Source organism: Pan troglodytes, chromosome 19, assembly GCF_028858775.2.
Source record: "Pan troglodytes isolate AG18354 chromosome 19, NHGRI_mPanTro3-v2.0_pri, whole genome shotgun sequence".
NCBI classification, from domain to species: domain Eukaryota; kingdom Metazoa; phylum Chordata; class Mammalia; order Primates; family Hominidae; genus Pan; species Pan troglodytes.
This window is the reverse complement of record NC_072417.2, coordinates 41,412,220-41,430,427: the sequence shown is the minus strand read 5'-3', so window position 1 is coordinate 41,430,427 and position 18,208 is coordinate 41,412,220.

The following is an 18,208-nucleotide window of genomic DNA, read 5'->3' as shown; positions in this document are numbered from 1 at the left end:
TTGTGATGTTTGCATTCAACTCACAGAGTTGAACTTTCCTTTTGAGACAGAAGCTTTGAAACACTCTTTTTCTAGAATCTGCAAGTGGACATTTGGAGGGCTTCGAGGCCTGTGGTGGAAAAGGAAATATCTTCCCGTAGAAACTAGATAGAAGCATTCTCAGAAACTACTTTGGGATGATTGCATTCAAGTCACAGAGTTGAACATTCCCTTTGACAGAGAAGTTCAGAAACTCTCTTTTTTAGAATCTGCAAGTGGAGATATGAACCGCTTTGAGGCCCATGGTAGTAAAGGAAATATCTTCATATAAAAACTAGACAGCAGCATTCTCAGAAAATTCTTTGTGACGACTGAGTTTAACTCACAGAGCTGAACATTCCTTTGGATGGAGGAGTTTCGAAACACACTATTTGTAGAATCTGCAATTGGATATTTGGACCTCTCTGAGGATTTCGCGGGAAACGGGTTAAACCGTACATAACTAAACAGAAGCATTCTCAGAACCTTCTTCGTGATGATTGCATTCAACTCACAGTGTTGAACCTTTCTTTGATATTTCAGGTTTGAAACACTCTTTTTGTAGAAACTGCAAGTGGATATTTGGAACCCTCTGAGGATTTCATTGGAAACGGGATACACCGCACATAACTAAACAGAAGCATTCTCAGAACCTTCTTCGTGATGTTTGCATTCAACTCAGAGTGTTGAACCTTTCTTTGATAGTTCAGGTTTGAAACACCCTTTTGTAGAGACTGCAAGTGGATAATTGCACCTCTTTGAGGCCTACCGTAGTAAAGGAAATAACGTCATATTAAGACAAGACAGAAGCATTCTCAGAAAATTCTTTGGGATGATTGAGTTGAACTCACAGAGCTGAACATTCCTTGGGAAGGAGCAGTTTCGAAACACACTTTTTGTAGAATCTGCAAGTGGATATTTGAGCCTCTCTGAGGAATTCGTTGGAAACAGGATAATTTCAGCTAACTAAACAGAGGCAGTCTCAGAATCTTCTTTGTGATGTTTGCATTCAAATCCCAGAGTTGAACCTTCCTTAGAAAGTTCAGGTTTGAAACACTCTTTTTGTAGGATCGGCAAGTGGATATTTGGACCACTCTGTGGCCATCATTGGAAACGGGTATACCTTCACATAAAATCTAGACAGAAGCATTCTCAGAAACTTTTCTGTGATGACTGCATTCAACTCACAGAGTTGAACACTCCTTTTGAGAGCGCAGTTTTGAAACTCTCTTTCTGTGGAATCTGCAAGTGGAGATTTGGAGCACTTTTAGGCCTGTGGTAGTAAAGGGAAGAGCTTCATATATTTTGACCCCTCTGAGGATTTCGTTGGAAACGGGAAAAACCGCACATAACTAAACTGAAGCATTCTCAGAACTTTCTTCGTGATGTTTGTATTCAACGCACAGTGTTGAAACGTTCTTTGATTGCTCAGGTTTGAAACACACTTTTTGTAGAATCTGCAAGTGGATATTTGGACCCCTCTGAGGATTTCCTTGGAAACGGGATAAATGCACCTAAATCAACAGAAGCATTCTCAGAAATTTATTTCTGATGTTTCCATTCAAACCCCAGAGTTGGACCTTCCTTTGATAGTTCAGGTTTGAAACACTCCTTTTTAGGATCTGCAAGTGGATATTTGCACCACTCTGTGGCCTTCTTTCAAAACGGGCATATCTTCACATAAAATCTAGACAGAAGCCTTCTCAGAAACTTCTTTGTGATGTTTGCATTCAACTCACAGAATTGAACACTCCTTTTGAGAGTGCAATTTTGAAACTCTCTTTCTGTGGAATCTGCAAGTGGAGATTCGGACCTCTTTGAAGATTTCGTTGGAAACAGAATCAGCTTCACATAAAAACTATACGGAAGCATTCTCAGGAACTACTTGGTGATGTTTGTATTCAACCTCCAGAGTTGAACTTTCCTTTGGAAAGAGCAGCTATGAAACACTCTTTCTCTAGGATCTGCAAGTGGACCTTTTGAGGGCTTTGAGGTTTGTGGTGGAAAAGGAAGTATCTTCACATAAAAAACTAGATCGAAGCATTCTCAGAAACTTTTCTGTTGTGACTGCATTCAACTCACAGAGTTGAACACTCCTTTTGAGAGCGCAGTCTTGAAACTCTCTTTCTGTGGAATCTGCAAGTGGAGATTTGGAGCGCTTTGAGGCCTATGGTAGTAAAGGGAATAGCTTCATATAAAAACTAGACAGAAGCATTCTCCGAAAATAGTTTGTGATGATAGAGTTTAACTCACAGAGCTGAACATTCGTTTGGATGGAGCAGGTTTGAAACACACTTTTTGTAGAATCTGCAAGTGGATATTTGGACCTCTCTGAGGATTTCGTTGGAAACGGGATAACTGCACCTAACTAAACAGAAGCATTCTCAGAAGCTTCTTTGTGATGTTTGCATTCAAATCCCAGAGTTGAACCTTCCTTTGATAGCTCAGGTTTGAAACACTCTTTTTGTAGGATCTGAAAGTGGATATTTGGACCACTCTGTGGCCTTCGTTCGAAACGGGTATATCTTCACATAAAATCTAGACAGAAGCCTTCTCAGAAAATTCCCTGTGATGATTGCATTCAACTCACACAGGTGAACACTCCTATGGAGTCAGCAGTTTTGAAACTCTCTTTCTGTGGAATCTGCAAGTGGATATGTGGACCTCTTTGAAGATTTCTTTGGAAACGGGAATATCTTCACATAAAAACTAAACAGAAGCATTCTCTGAAACTTCTCTGTGATGCTTGTGTTCAACTCACAGAGTTTCACATTGCTTTTCATAGAGCACTGCTGAAACATTCTTTTCGTAGTGTCTGCAAGTGGACATTTGGAGAGCTTTAAGGCCTGTGGTGGAAAACGAATTATCGTCACATAAAAAGTAGAGAGAAGCATTGTCAGAAACTTCTTTGTGATTATTGCATTCAACTCACAGAGTCGTAGGTTCCTTTTCAAACAGTAGTTTCCAAACACTCTTTCTGTGGAATCGGCAAGTGGATATTTGGACCGCTTTGAAGATTTCGTTGGAGAGGGGAAAATCTTCACAGAAAAGCTAAACAGAAGCATTCTCAGAAACTTCTTTGTGATGTTTGCATTCAACTCACAGAGTTGAACTTTCCTTTTGAGACAGAAGCTTTGAAACACTCTTTTTCTAGAATCTGCAAGTGGACATTTGGAGGGCTTCGAGGCCTGTGGTGGAAAAGGAAATATCTTCCCGTAGAAACTAGATAGAAGCATTCTCAGAAACTACTTTGGGATGATTGCATTCAAGTCACAGAGTTGAACATTCCCTTTGACAGAGAAGTTCAGAAACTCTCTTTTTTAGAATCTGCAAGTGGAGATATGAACCGCTTTGAGGCCCATGGTAGTAAAGGAAATATCTTCATATAAAAACTAGACAGCAGCATTCTCAGAAAATTCTTTGTGACGACTGAGTTTAACTCACAGAGCTGAACATTCCTTTGGATGGAGGAGTTTCGAAACACACTATTTGTAGAATCTGCAATTGGATATTTGGACCTCTCTGAGGATTTCGCGGGAAACGGGTTAAACCGTACATAACTAAACAGAAGCATTCTCAGAACCTTCTTCGTGATGATTGCATTCAACTCACAGTGTTGAACCTTTCTTTGATAGTTCAGGTTTGAAACACTCTTTTTGTAGAAACTGCAAGTGGATATTTGGAACCCTCTGAGGATTTCATTGGAAACGGGATACACCGCACATAACTAAACAGAAGCATTCTCAGAACCTTCTTCGTGATGTTTGCATTCAACTCAGAGTGTTGAACCTTTCTTTGATAGTTCAGGTTTGAAACACCCTTTTGTAGAGACTGCAAGTGGATAATTGCACCTCTTTGAGGCCTACCGTAGTAAAGGAAATAACGTCATATTAAGACAAGACAGAAGCATTCTCAGAAAATTCTTTGGGATGATTGAGTTGAACTCACAGAGCTGAACATTCCTTGGGAAGGAGCAGTTTCGAAACACACTTTTTGTAGAATCTGCAAGTGGATATTTGAGCCTCTCTGAGGAATTCGTTGGAAACAGGATAATTTCAGCTAACTAAACAGAGGCAGTCTCAGAATCTTCTTTGTGATATTTGCATTCAAATCCCAGAGTTGAACCTTCCTTAGAAAGTTCAGGTTTGAAACACTCTTTTTGTAGGATTGGCAAGTGGATATTTGGACCACTCTGTGGCCATCATTGGAAACGGGTATACCTTCACATAAAATCTAGACAGAAGCATTCTCAGAAACTTTTCTGTGATGACTGCATTCAACTCACAGAGTTGAACACTCCTTTTGAGAGCGCAGTTTTGAAACTCTCTTTCTGTGGAATCTGCAAGTGGAGATTTGGAGCACTTTTAGGCCTGTGGTAGTAAAGGGAATAGCTTCATATATTTTGACCCCTCTGAGGATTTCGTTGGAAACGGGAAAAACCGCACATAACTAAACTGAAGCATTCTCAGAACTTTCTTCGTGATGTTTGTATTCAACGCACAGTGTTGAAACGTTCTTTGATTGCTCAGGTTTGAAACACACTTTTTGTAGAATCTGCTAGTGGATATTTGGACCCCTCTGAGGATTTCGTTGCAAACGGGATAAATGCACCTAAATCAACAGAAGCATTCTCAGAAATTTATTTGTGATGTTTGCATTCAAACCCCAGAGTTGGACCTTCCTTTTATAGTTCAGGTTTGAAACACTCTCTTTTAGGATCTGCAAGTGGATATTTGGACCACTCTCTGGCCTTCTTTCAAAACAGGCAAATCTTCACATAAAATCTAGACAGAAGCCTTCTCAGAAACTCCTTTGTGATGTTTGCATTCAACTCACAGAGTTGAACACTCCTTTTGAGAGTGCAATTTTGAAACTCTCTTTCTGTGGAATCTGCAAGTGGAGATTCGGACCTCTTTGAAGATTTCGTTGGAAACAGAATCAGCTTCACATAAAAACTATACGGAAGCATTCTCAGGAACTACTTGGTGATGTTTGTATTCAACCTCCTGAGTTGAACTTTTCTTTGGAAAGAGCAGCTATGAAACACTCTTTCTCTAGGATCTGCAAGTGGACCTTTTGAGGGCTTTGAGGTTTGTGGTGGAAAAGGAAGTATCTTCACATAAAAAACTAGATCGAAGCATTCTCAGAAACTTTTCTGTTGTGACTGCATTCAACTCACAGAGTTGAACACTCCTTTTGAGAGCGCAGTCTTGAAACTCTCTTTCTGTGGAATCTGCAAGTGGAGATTTGGAGCGCTTTGAGGCCTATGGTAGTAAAGGGAATAGCTTCATATAAAAACTAGACAGAAGCATTCTCTGAAAATAGTTTGTGATGATAGAGTTTAACTCACAGAGCTGAACATTCGTTTGGATGGAGCAGGTTTGAAACACACTTTTTGTAGAATCTGCAAGTGGATATTTGGACCTCTCTGAGGATTTCGTTGGAAACGGGATAACTGCACCTAACTAAACAGAAGCATTCTCAGAAGCTTCTTTGTGATGTTTGCATTCAAATCCCAGGGTTGAACCTTCCTTTGATAGCTCAGGTTTGAAACACTCTTTTTGTAGGATCTGCAAGTGGATATTTGGACCACTCTGTGGCCTTCGTTCGAAACGGGTATATCTTCACATAAAATCTAGACAGAAGCCTTCTCAGAAACTTCCCTGTGATGATTGCATTCAACTCACAGAGGTGAACACTCCTATGGAGTCAGCAGTTTTGAAACTCTCTTTCTGTGGAATCTGCAAGTGGATATGTGGACCTCTTTGAAGATTTCTTTGGAAACGGGAATATCTTCACATAAAAACTAAACAGAAGCATTCTCTGAAACTTCTCTGTGATGCTTGTGTTCAACTCACAGAGTTTCACATTGCTTTTCATAGAGCAGTGCTGAAACATTCTTTTCGTAGTGTCTGCAAGTGGACATTTGGAGAGCTTTCAGGCCTGTGGTGGAAAACGAATTATCGTCACATAAAAAGTAGAGAGAAGCATTGTCAGAAACTTCTTTGTGATTATTGCATTCAACTCACAGAGTCGTAGGTTCCTTTTCAAACAGTAGTTTCCAAACACTCTTTCTGTGGAATCGGCAAGTGGATATTTGGACCGCTTTGAAGATTTCGTTGGAAAGGGGAAAATCTTCACAGAAAAGCTAAACAGAAGCATTCTCAGAAACTTCTTTGTGATGTTTGCATTCAACTCACAGAGTTGAACTTTCCTTTTGAGACAGAAGCTTTGAAACACTCTTTTTCTAGAATCTGCAAGTGGACATTTGGAGGGCTTCGAGGCCTGTGGTGGAAAAGGAAATATCTTCCCGTAGAAACTAGATAGAAGCATTCTCAGAAACTACTTTGGGATGATTGCATTCAAGTCACAGAGTTGAACATTCCCTTTGACAGAGAAGTTCAGAAACTCTCTTTTTTAGAATCTGCAAGTGGAGATATGAACCGCTTTGAGGCCCATGGTAGTAAAGGAAATATCTTCATATACAAACTAGACAGCAGCATTCTCAGAAAATTCTTTGTGACGACTGAGTTTAACTCACAGAGCTGAACATTCCTTTGGATGGAGGAGTTTCGAAACACACTATTTGTAGAATCTGCAATTGAATATTTGGACCTCTCTGAGGATTTCGCGGGAAACGGTTTAAACCGTACATAACTAAACAGAAGCATTCTCAGAACCTTCTTCGTGATGATTGCATTCAACTCACAGTGTTGAACCTTTCTTTGATAGTTCAGGTTTGAAACACTCTTTTTGTAGAAACTGCAAGTGGATATTTGGAACCGTCTGAGGATTTCATTGGAAACGGGATACACCGCACATAACTAAACAGAAGCATTCTCAGAACCTTCTTCGTGATGTTTGCATTCCACTCAGAGTGTTGAACCTTTCTTTGATAGTTCAGGTTTGAAACACCCTTTTGTAGAGACTGCAAGTGGATAATTGCACCTCTTTGAGGCCTACCGTAGTAAAGGAAATAACGTCATATTAAGACAATACAGAAGCATTCTCAGAAAATTCTTTGGGATGATTGAGTTGAACTCACAGAGCTGAACATTCCTTGGGAAGGAGCAGTTTCGAAACACACTTTTTGTAGAATCTGCAAGTGGATATTTGAGCCTCTCTGAGGAATTCGTTGGAAACAGGATAATTTCAGCTAACTAAACAGAGGCAGTCTCAGAATCTTCTTTGTGATGTTTGCATTCAAATCCCAGAGTTGAACCTTCCTTAGAAAGTTCAGGTTTGAAACACTCTTTTTGTAGGATCGGCAAGTGGATATTTGGACCACTCTGTGGCCATCATTGGAAACGGGTATACCTTCACATAAAATCTAGACAGAAGCATTCTCAGAAACTTTTCTGTGATGACTGCATTCAACTCACAGAGTTGAACACTCCTTTTGAGAGCGCAGTTTTGAAACTCTCTTTCTGTGGAATCTGCAAGTGGAGATTTGGAGCACTTTTAGGCCTGTGGTAGTAAAGGGAAGAGCTTCATATATTTTGACCCCTCTGAGGATTTCGTTGGAAACGGGAAAAACCGCACATAACTAAACTGAAGCATTCTCAGAACTTTCTTCGTGATGTTTGTATTCAACGCACAGTGTTGAAACGTTCTTTGATTGCTCAGGTTTGAAACACACTTTTTGTAGAATCTGCAAGTGGATATTTGGACCCCTCTGAGGATTTCGTTGCAAACGGGATAAATGCACCTACATCAACAGAAGCATTCTCAGAAATTTATTTGTGATGTTTGCATTCAAACCCCAGAGTTGGACCTTCCTTTTATAGTTCAGGTTTGAAACACTCTTTTTTAGGATCTGCAAGTGGATATTTGGACCACTCTCTGGCCTTCTTTCAAAACAGGCAAATCTTCACATAAAATCTAGACAGAAGCCTTCTCAGAAACTTCTTTGTGATGTTTGCATTCAACTCACAGAGTTGAACACTCCTTTTGAGAGTGCAATTTTGAAACTCTCTTTCTGTGGAATCTGCAAGTGGAGATTCGGACCTCTTTGAAGATTTCGTTGGAAACAGAATCAGCTTCACATAAAAACTATACGGAAGCATTCTCAGGAACTACTTGGTGATGTTTGTATTCAACCTCCTGAGTTGAACTTTCCTTTGGAAAGAGCAGCTATGAAACACTCTTTCTCTAGGATCTGCAAGTGGACCTTTTGAGGGCTTTGAGGTTTGTGGTGGAAAAGGAAGTATCTTCACATAAAAAACTAGATCGAAGCATTCTCAGAAACTTTTCTGTTGTGACTGCATTCAACTCACAGAGTTGAACACTCCTTTGGAGAGCGCAGTCTTGAAACTCTCTTTCTGTGGAATCTGCAAGTGGAGATTTGGAGCGCTTTGAGGCCTATGGTAGTAAAGGGAATAGCTTCATATAAAAACTAGACAGAAGCATTCTCCGAAAATAGTTTGTGATGATACAGTTTAACTCACAGAGCTGAACATTCCTTTGGATGGAGCAGGTTTGAAACACACTTTTTGTAGAATCTGCAAGTGGATATTTGGACCTCTCTGAGGATTTCGTTGGAAACGGGATAACTGCACCTAACTAAACAGAAGCATTCTCAGAAGCTTCTTTGTGATGTTTGCATTCAAATCCCAGAGTTGAACCTTCCTTTGATAGCTCAGGTTTGAAACACTCTTTTTGTAGGATCTGCAAGTGGATATTTGGACCACTCTGTGGCCTTCGTTCGAAACGGGTATATCTTCACATAAAATCTAGACAGAAGCCTTCTCAGAAACTTCCCTGTGATGATTGCATTCAACTCACAGAGGTGAACACTCCTATGGAGTCAGCAGTTTTGAAACTGTCTTTCAGTGGAATCTGCAAGTGGATATGTGGACCTCTTTGAAGATTTCTTTGGAAACGGGAATATCTTCACATAAAAACTAAACAGAAGCATTCTCTGAAACTTCTCTGTGATGCTTGTGTTCAACTCACAGAGTTTCACATTGCTTTTCATAGAGCAGTGCTGAAACATTCTTTTCGTAGTGTCTTCAAGTGGACATTTGGAGAGCTTTCAGGCCTGTGGTGGAAAACGAATTATCGTCACATAAAAAGTAGAGAGAAGCATTGTCAGAAACTTCTTTGTGATTATTGCATTCAACTCACAGAGTCGTAGGTTCCTTTTCAAACAGTAGTTTCCAAACACTCTTTCTGTGGAATCGGCAAGTGGATATTTGGACCGCTTTGAAGATTTCGTTGGAAAGGGGAAAATCTTCACAGAAAAGCTAAACAGAAGCATTCTCAGAAACTTCTTTGTGATGTTTGCATTCAACTCACAGAGTTGAACTTTCCTTTTGAGACAGAAGCTTAGAAACACTCTTTTTCTAGAATCTGCAAGTGGACATTTGGAGGGCTTCGAGGCCTGTGGTGGAAAAGGAAATATCTTCCCGTAGAAACTAGATAGAAGCATTCTCAGAAACTACTTTGGGATGATTGCATTCAAGTCACAGAGTTGAACATTCCCTTTGACAGAGAAGTTCAGAAACTCTCTTTTTTAGAATCTGCAAGTGGAGATATGAACCGCTTTGAGGCCCATGGTAGTAAAGGATATATCTTCATATAAAAACTAGACAGCAGCATTCTCAGAAAATTCTTTGTGACGACTGAGTTTAACTCACAGAGCTGAACATTCCGTTGGATGGGGGAGTCTCGAAACACACTGTTTGTAGAATCTGCAATTGGATATTTGGACCTCTCTGAGGATTTCGCGGGAAACGGGTTAAACCGTACATAGCTAAACAGAAGCATTCTCAGAACCTTCTTCGTGATGATTGCATTCAACTCACAGTGTTGAACCTTTCTTTGATAGTTCAGGTTTGAAACACTCTTTTTGTAGAAACTGCAAGTGGATATTTGGAACCCTCTGAGGATTTCATTGGAAACGGGATACACCGCACATAACTAAACAGAAGCATTCTCAGAACCTTCTTAGTGATGTTTGCATTCAACTCACAGTGTTGAACCTTTCTTTGATAGTTCAGGTTTGAAACACTCTTTTTTAGAAACTGCAAGTGGATATTTGGACCTCTCTGAGGAATTCGTTGGAAACGGGATACACCGCACATAACTAAACAGAAGCATTCTCAGAACCTTCTTCGTGATGTTTGCATTCAACTCAGAGTGTTGAACCTTTCTTTGATAGTTCAGGTTTGAAACACCCTTTTGTAGAGACTGCAAGTGGATAATTGCACCTCTTTGAGGCCTATCGTAGTAAAGGAAATAACGTCATATTAAGACAAGACAGAAGCATTCTCAGAAAATTCTTTGGGATGATTGAGTTGAACTCACAGAGCTGAACATTCCTTGGGAAGGAGCAGTTTCAAAACACACTTTTTGTAGAATCTGCAAGTGGATATTTGAGCCTCTCTGAGGAATTCGTTGGAAACAGGATAATTTCAGCTAACTAAACAGAGGCAGTCTCAGAATCTTCTTTGTGATGTTTGCATTCAAATCCCAGAGTTGAACCTTCCTTAGAAAGTTCAGGTTTGAAACACTCTTTTTGTAGGATCGGCAAGTGGATATTTGGACCACTCTGTGGCCATCATTGGAAACGGGTATACCTTCACATAAAATCTAGACAGAAGCATTCTCAGAAACTTTTCTGTGATGACTGCATTCAACTCACAGAGTTGAACACTCCTTTTGAGAGCACGGTTTTGAAACTCTCTTTCTGTGGAATCTGCAAGTGGAGATTTGGAGCACTTTTAGGCCTGTGGTAGTAAAGGGAATAGCTTCATATATTTTGACCCCTCTGAGGATTTCGTTGGAAACGGGAAAAACCGCACATAACTAAACTGAAGCATTCTCAGAACTTTCTTCGTGATGTTTGTATTCAAAGCACAGTGTTGAAACGTTCTTTGATTGCTCAGGTTTGAAACACACTTTTTGTAGAATCTGCAAGTGGATATTTGGACCCCTCTGAGGATTTCGTTGGAAACGGGATAAATGCACCTAAATAAACAGAAGCATTCTCAGAAATTTATTTGTGATGTTTGCATTCAAACCCCAGAGTTGGACTTCCTTTGATAGTTCAGGTTTGAAACACTCTTTTTTAGGATCTGCAAGTGGATATTTGGACCACTCTCTGGCCTTCTTTCAAAACGGGCATATCTTCACATAAAATCTAGACAGAAGCCTTCTCAGAAACTTCTTTGTGATGTTTGCATTCAACTCACAGAGTTGAACACTCCTTTTGAGAGTGCAATTTTGAAACTCTCTTTCTGTGGAATCTGCAAGTGGAGATTTGGAGCACTTTTAGGCCTGTGGTAGTAAAGGGAATAGCTTCATATATTTTGACCCCTCTGAGGATTTCGTTGGAAACGGGAAAAACCGCACATAACTAAACTGAAGCATTCTCAGAACTTTCTTCGTGATGTTTGTATTCAACGCACAGTGTTGAAACGTTCTTTGATTGCTCAGGTTTGAAACACACTTTTTGTAGAATCTGCAAGTGGATATTTGGACCCCTCTGAGGATTTCCTTGGAAACGGGATAAATGCACCTAAATAAACAGAAACATTCTCAGAAATTTATTTGTGATGTTTGCATTCAAATCCCAGAGTTGGACCTTCCTTTGATAGGTCAGGTTTGAAACACTCTTTTTTAGGATCTGCAAGTAGATATTTGGACCACTCTCTGGCCTTCTTTCAAAACGGGCATATCTTCACATAAAATCTAGACAGAAGCCTTCTCAGAAACTTCTTTGTGATGTTTGCATTCAACTCACAGAGTTGAACACTCCTTTTGAGAGTGCAATTTTGAAACTCTCTTTCTGTGGAATCTGCAAGTGGAGATTCGGACCTCTTTGAAGATTTCGTTGGAAACAGAATCAGCTTCACATAAAAACTATACGGAAGCATTCTCAGGAACTACTTGGTGATGTTTGTATTCAACCTCCTGAGTTGAACTTTCCTTTGGAAAGAGCAGCTATGAAACACTCTTTCTCTAGGATCTGCAAGTGGACCTTTTGAGGGCTTTGAGGTTTGTGGTGGAAAAGGAAGTATCTTCACATAAAAAACTAGATCGAAGCATTCTCAGAAACTTTTCTGTTGTGACTGCATTCAACTCACAGAGTTGAACACTCCTTTTGAGAGCGCAGTCTTGAAACTCTCTTTCTGTGGAATCTGCAAGTGGAGATTTGGAGCGCTTTGAGGCCTATGGTAGTAAAGGGAATAGCTTCATATAAAAACTAGACAGAAGCATTCTCCGAAAATAGTTTGTGATGATACAGTTTAACTCACAGAGCTGAACATTCCTTTGGATGGAGCAGGTTTGAAACACACTTTTTGTAGAATCTGCAAGTGGATATTTGGACCTCTCTGAGGATTTCGTTGGAAACGGGATAACTGCACCTAACTAAACAGAAGCATTCTCAGAAGCTTCTTTGTGATGTTTGCATTCAAATCCCAGAGTTGAACCTTCCTTTGATAGCTCAGGTTTGAAACACTCTTTTTGTAGGATCTGCCAGTGGATATTTGGACCACTCTGTGGCCTTCGTTCGAAACGGGTATATCTTCAAAAAAAAATCTAGACAGAAGCCTTCTCAGAAACTTCCCTGTGATGATTGCATTCAACTCACAGAGGTGAACACTCCTATGGAGTCAGCAGTTTTGAAACTCTCTTTCTGTGGAATCTGCAAGTGGATATGTGGACCTCTTTGAAGATTTCTTTGGAAACGGGAATATCTTCACATAAAAACTAAACAGAAGCATTCTCTGAAACTTCTCTGTGATGCTTGTGTTCAACTCACAGAGTTTCACATTGCTTTTCATAGAGCAGTGCTGAAACATTCTTTTCGTAGTGTCTGCAAGTGGACATTTGGAGAGCTTTCAGGCCTGTGGTGGAAAACGAATTATCGTCACATAAAAAGTAGAGAGAAGCATTGTCAGAAACTTCTTTGTGATTATTGCATTCAACTCACAGAGTCGTAGGTTCCTTTTCAAACAGTAGTTTCCAAACACTCTTTCTGTGGAATCGGCAAGTGGATATTTGGACCGCTTTGAAGATTTCGTTGGAAAGGGGAAAATCTTCACAGAAAAGCTAAACAGAAGCATTCTCAGAAACTTCTTTGTGATGTTTGCATTCAACTCACAGAGTTGAACTTTCCTTTTGAGACAGAAGCTTTGAAACACTCTTTTTCTAGAATCTGCAAGTGGACATTTGGAGGGCTTCGAGGCCTGTGGTGGAAAAGGAAATATCTTCCCGTAGAAACTAGATAGAAGCATTCTCAGAAACTACTTTGGGATGATTGCATTCAAGTCACAGAGTTGAACATTCCCTTTGACAGAGAAGTTCAGAAACTCTCTTTTTTAGAATCTGCAAGTGGAGATATGAACCGCTTTGAGGCCCATGGTAGTAAAGGAAATATCTTCATATAAAAACTAGACAGCAGCATTCTCAGAAAATTCTTTGTGACGACTGAGTTTAACTCACAGAGCTGAACATTCCTTTGGATGGAGGAGTTTCGAAACACACTATTTGTAGAATCTGCAATTGAATATTTGGACCTCTCTGAGGATTTCGCGGGAAACGGTTTAAACCGTACATAACTAAACAGAAGCATTCTCAGAACCTTCTTCGTGATGATTGCATTCAACTCACAGTGTTGAACCTTTCTTTGATAGTTCAGGTTTGAAACACTCTTTTTGTAGAAACTGCAAGTGGATATTTGGAACCGTCTGAGGATTTCATTGGAAACGGGATACACCGCACATAACTAAACAGAAGCATTCTCAGAACCTTCTTCGTGATGTTTGCATTCCACTCAGAGTGTTGAACCTTTCTTTGATAGTTCAGGTTTGAAACACCCTTTTGTAGAGACTGCAAGTGGATAATTGCACCTCTTTGAGGCCTACCGTAGTAAAGGAAATAACGTCATATTAAGACAATACAGAAGCATTCTCAGAAAATTCTTTGGGATGATTGAGTTGAACTCACAGAGCTGAACATTCCTTGGGAAGGAGCAGTTTCGAAACACACTTTTTGTAGAATCTGCAAGTGGATATTTGAGCCTCTCTGAGGAATTCGTTGGAAACAGGATAATTTCAGCTAACTAAACAGAGGCAGTCTCAGAATCTTCTTTGTGATGTTTGCATTCAAATCCCAGAGTTGAACCTTCCTTAGAAAGTTCAGGTTTGAAACACTCTTTTTGTAGGATCGGCAAGTGGATATTTGGACCACTCTGTGGCCATCATTGGAAACGGGTATACCTTCACATAAAATCTAGACAGAAGCATTCTCAGAAACTTTTCTGTGATGACTGCATTCAACTCACAGAGTTGAACACTCCTTTTGAGAGCGCAGTTTTGAAACTCTCTTTCTGTGGAATCTGCAAGTGGAGATTTGGAGCACTTTTAGGCCTGTGGTAGTAAAGGGAATAGCTTCATATATTTTGACCCCTCTGAGGATTTCGTGGGAAACGGGAAAAACCGCACATAACTAAACTGAAGCATTCTCAGAACTTTCTTCGTGATGTTTGTATTCAACGCACAGTGTTGAAACGTTCTTTGATTGCTCAGGTTTGAAACACACTTTTTGTAGAATCTGCAAGTGGATATTTGGACCCCTCTGAGGATTTCGTTGCAAACGGGATAAATGCACCTACATCAACAGAAGCATTCTCAGAAATTTATTTGTGATGTTTGCATTCAAACCCCAGAGTTGGACCTTCCTTTTATAGTTCAGGTTTGAAACACTCTTTTTTAGGATCTGCAAGTGGATATTTGGACCACTCTCTGGCCTTCTTTCAAAACAGGCAAATCTTCACATAAAATCTAGACAGAAGCCTTCTCAGAAACTTCTTTGTGATGTTTGCATTCAACTCACAGAGTTGAACACTCCTTTTGAGAGTGCAATTTTGAAACTCTCTTTCTGTGGAATCTGCAAGTGGAGATTCGGACCTCTTTGAAGATTTCGTTGGAAACAGAATCAGCTTCACATAAAAACTATACGGAAGCATTCTCAGGAACTACTTGGTGATGTTTGTATTCAACCTCCTGAGTTGAACTTTCCTTTGGAAAGAGCAGCTATGAAACACTCTTTCTCTAGGATCTGCAAGTGGACCTTTTGAGGGCTTTGAGGTTTGTGGTGGAAAAGGAAGTATCTTCACATAAAAAACTAGATCGAAGCATTCTCAGAAACTTTTCTGTTGTGACTGCATTCAACTCACAGAGTTGAACACTCCTTTTGAGAGCGCAGTCTTGAAACTCTCTTTCTGTGGAATCTGCAAGTGGAGATTTGGAGCGCTTTGAGGCCTATGGTAGTAAAGGGAATAGCTTCATATAAAAACTAGACAGAAGCATTCTCCGAAAATAGTTTGTGATGATACAGTTTAACTCACAGAGCTGAACATTCCTTTGGATGGAGCAGGTTTGAAACACACTTTTTGTAGAATCTGCAAGTGGATATTTGGACCTCTCTGAGGATTTCGTTGGAAACGGGATAACTGCACCTAACTAAACAGAAGCATTCTCAGAAGCTTCTTTGTGCTGTTTGCATTCAAATCCCAGAGTTGAACCTTCCTTTGATAGCTCAGGTTTGAAACACTCTTTTTGTAGGATCTGCAAGTGGATATTTGGACCACTCTGTGGCCTTCGTTCGAAACGGGTATATCTTCACATAAAATCTAGACAGAAGCCTTCTCAGAAACTTCCCTGTGATGATTGCATTCAACTCACAGAGGTGAACACTCCTATGGAGTCAGCAGTTTTGAAACTGTCTTTCAGTGGAATCTGCAAGTGGATATGAGGACCTCTTTGAAGATTTCTTTGGAAACGGGAATATCTTCACATAAAAACTAAACAGAAGCATTCTCTGAAACTTCTCTGTGATGCTTGTGTTCAACTCACAGAGTTTCACATTGCTTTTCATACAGCAGTGCTGAAACATTCTTTTCGTAGTGTCTTCAAGTGGACATTTGGAGAGCTTTCAGGCCTGTGGTGGAAAACGAATTATCGTCACATAAAAAGTAGAGAGAAGCATTGTCAGAAACTTCTTTGTGATTATTGCATTCAACTCACAGAGTCGTAGGTTCCTTTTCAAACAGTAGTTTCCAAACACTCTTTCTGTGGAATCGGCAAGTGGATATTTGGACCGCTTTGAAGATTTCGTTGGAAAGGGGAAAATCTTCACAGAAAAGCTAAACAGAAGCATTCTCAGAAACTTCTTTGTGATGTTTGCATTCAACTCACAGAGTTGAACTTTCCTTTTGAGACAGAAGCTTTGAAACACTCTTTTTCTAGAATCTGCAAGTGGACATTTGGAGGGCTTCGAGGCCTGTGGTGGAAAAGGAAATATCTTCCCGTAGAAACTAGATAGAAGCATTCTCAGAAACTACTTTGGGATGATTGCATTCAAGTCACAGAGTTGCACATTCCCTTTGACAGAGAAGTTCAGAAACTCTCTTTTTTAGAATCTGCAAGTGGAGATATGAACCGCTTTGAGGCCCATGGTAGTAAAGGAAATATCTTCATATAAAAACTAGACAGCAGCATTCTCAGAAAATTCTTTGTGACGACTGAGTTTAACTCACAGAGCTGAACATTCCTTTGGATGGAGGAGTTTCGAAACACACTATTTGTAGAATCTGCGATTGGATATTTGGACCTCTCTGAGGATTTCACAGGAAACGGGTTAAACCGTACATAAGTAAACAGAAGCATTCTCAGAACCTTCTTCGTGATGATTGCATTCAACTCACAATGTTGAACCTTTCTTTGTTAGTTCAGGTTTGAAACACTCTTTTTGTAGAAACTGCAAGTGGATATTTGGAACCCTCTGAGGATTTCATTGGAAACGGGATACACCGCACATAACTAAACAGAAGCATTCTCAGAACCTTCTTCGTGATGTTTGCATTCAACTCAGAGTGTTGAACCTTTCTTTGATAGTTCAGGTTTGAAACACCCTTTTGTAGAGACTGCAAGTGGATAATTGCACGTCTTTGAGGCCTACCGTAGTAAAGGAAATAACGTCATATTAAGACAAGACAGAAGCATTCTCAGAAAATTCTTTGGGATGATTGAGTTGAACTCACAGAGCTGAACATTCCTTGGGAAGGAGCAGTTTCGAAACACACTTTTTGTAGAATCTGCAAGTGGATATTTGAGCCTCTCTGAGGAATTCGTTGGAAACAGGATAATTTCAGCTAACTAAACAGAGGCAGTCTCAGAATCTTCTTTGTGATGTTTGCATTCAAATCCCAGAGTTGAACCTTCCTTAGAAAGTTCAGGTTTGAAACACTCTTTTTGTAGGATCGGCAAGTGGATATTTGGACCACTCTGTGGCCATCATTGGAAACGGGTATACCTTCACATAAAATCTAGACAGAAGCATTCTCAGAAACTTTTCTGTGATGACTGCATTCAACTCACAGAGTTGAACACTCCTTTTGAGAGCACAGTTTTGAAACTCTCTTTCTGTGGAATCTGCAAGTGGAGATTTGGAGCACTTTTAGGCCTGTGGTAGTAAAGGGAAGAGCTTCATATATTTTGACCCCTCTGAGGATTTCTTTGGAAACGGGAAAAACCGCACATAACTAAACTGAAGCATTCTCAGAACTTTCTTCGTGATGTTTGTATTCAACGCACAGTGTTGAAACGTTCTTTGATTGCTCAGGTTTGAAACACACTTTTTGTAGAATCTGCAAGTGGATATTTGGACCCCTCTGAGGATTTCCTTGGAAACGGGATAAATGCACCTAAATAAACAGAAGCATTCTCAGAAATTTATTTGTGATGTTTGCAGTCAAACCCCAGAGTTGGACCTTCCTTTGATAGTTCAGGTTTGAAACACTCTTTTTTAGGATCTGCAAGTGGATATTTGGACCACTCTATGGCCTTCTTTCAAAACGGGCATATCTTCACATAAAATCTAGACAGAAGCCTTCTCAGAAACTTCTTTGTGATGTTTGCATTCAACTCACAGAGTTGAACACTCCTTTTGAGAGTGCAATTTTGAAACTCTCTTTCTGTGGAATCTGCAAGTGGAGATTCGGACCTCTTTGAAGATTTCGTTGGAAACAGAATCAGCTTCACATAAAAACTATACGGAAGCATTCTCAGGAACTACTTGGTGATGTTTGTATTCAACCTCCAGAGTTGAACTTTCCTTTGGAAAGAGCAGCTATGAAACACTCTTTCTCTAGGATCTGCAAGTGGACCTTTTGAGGGCT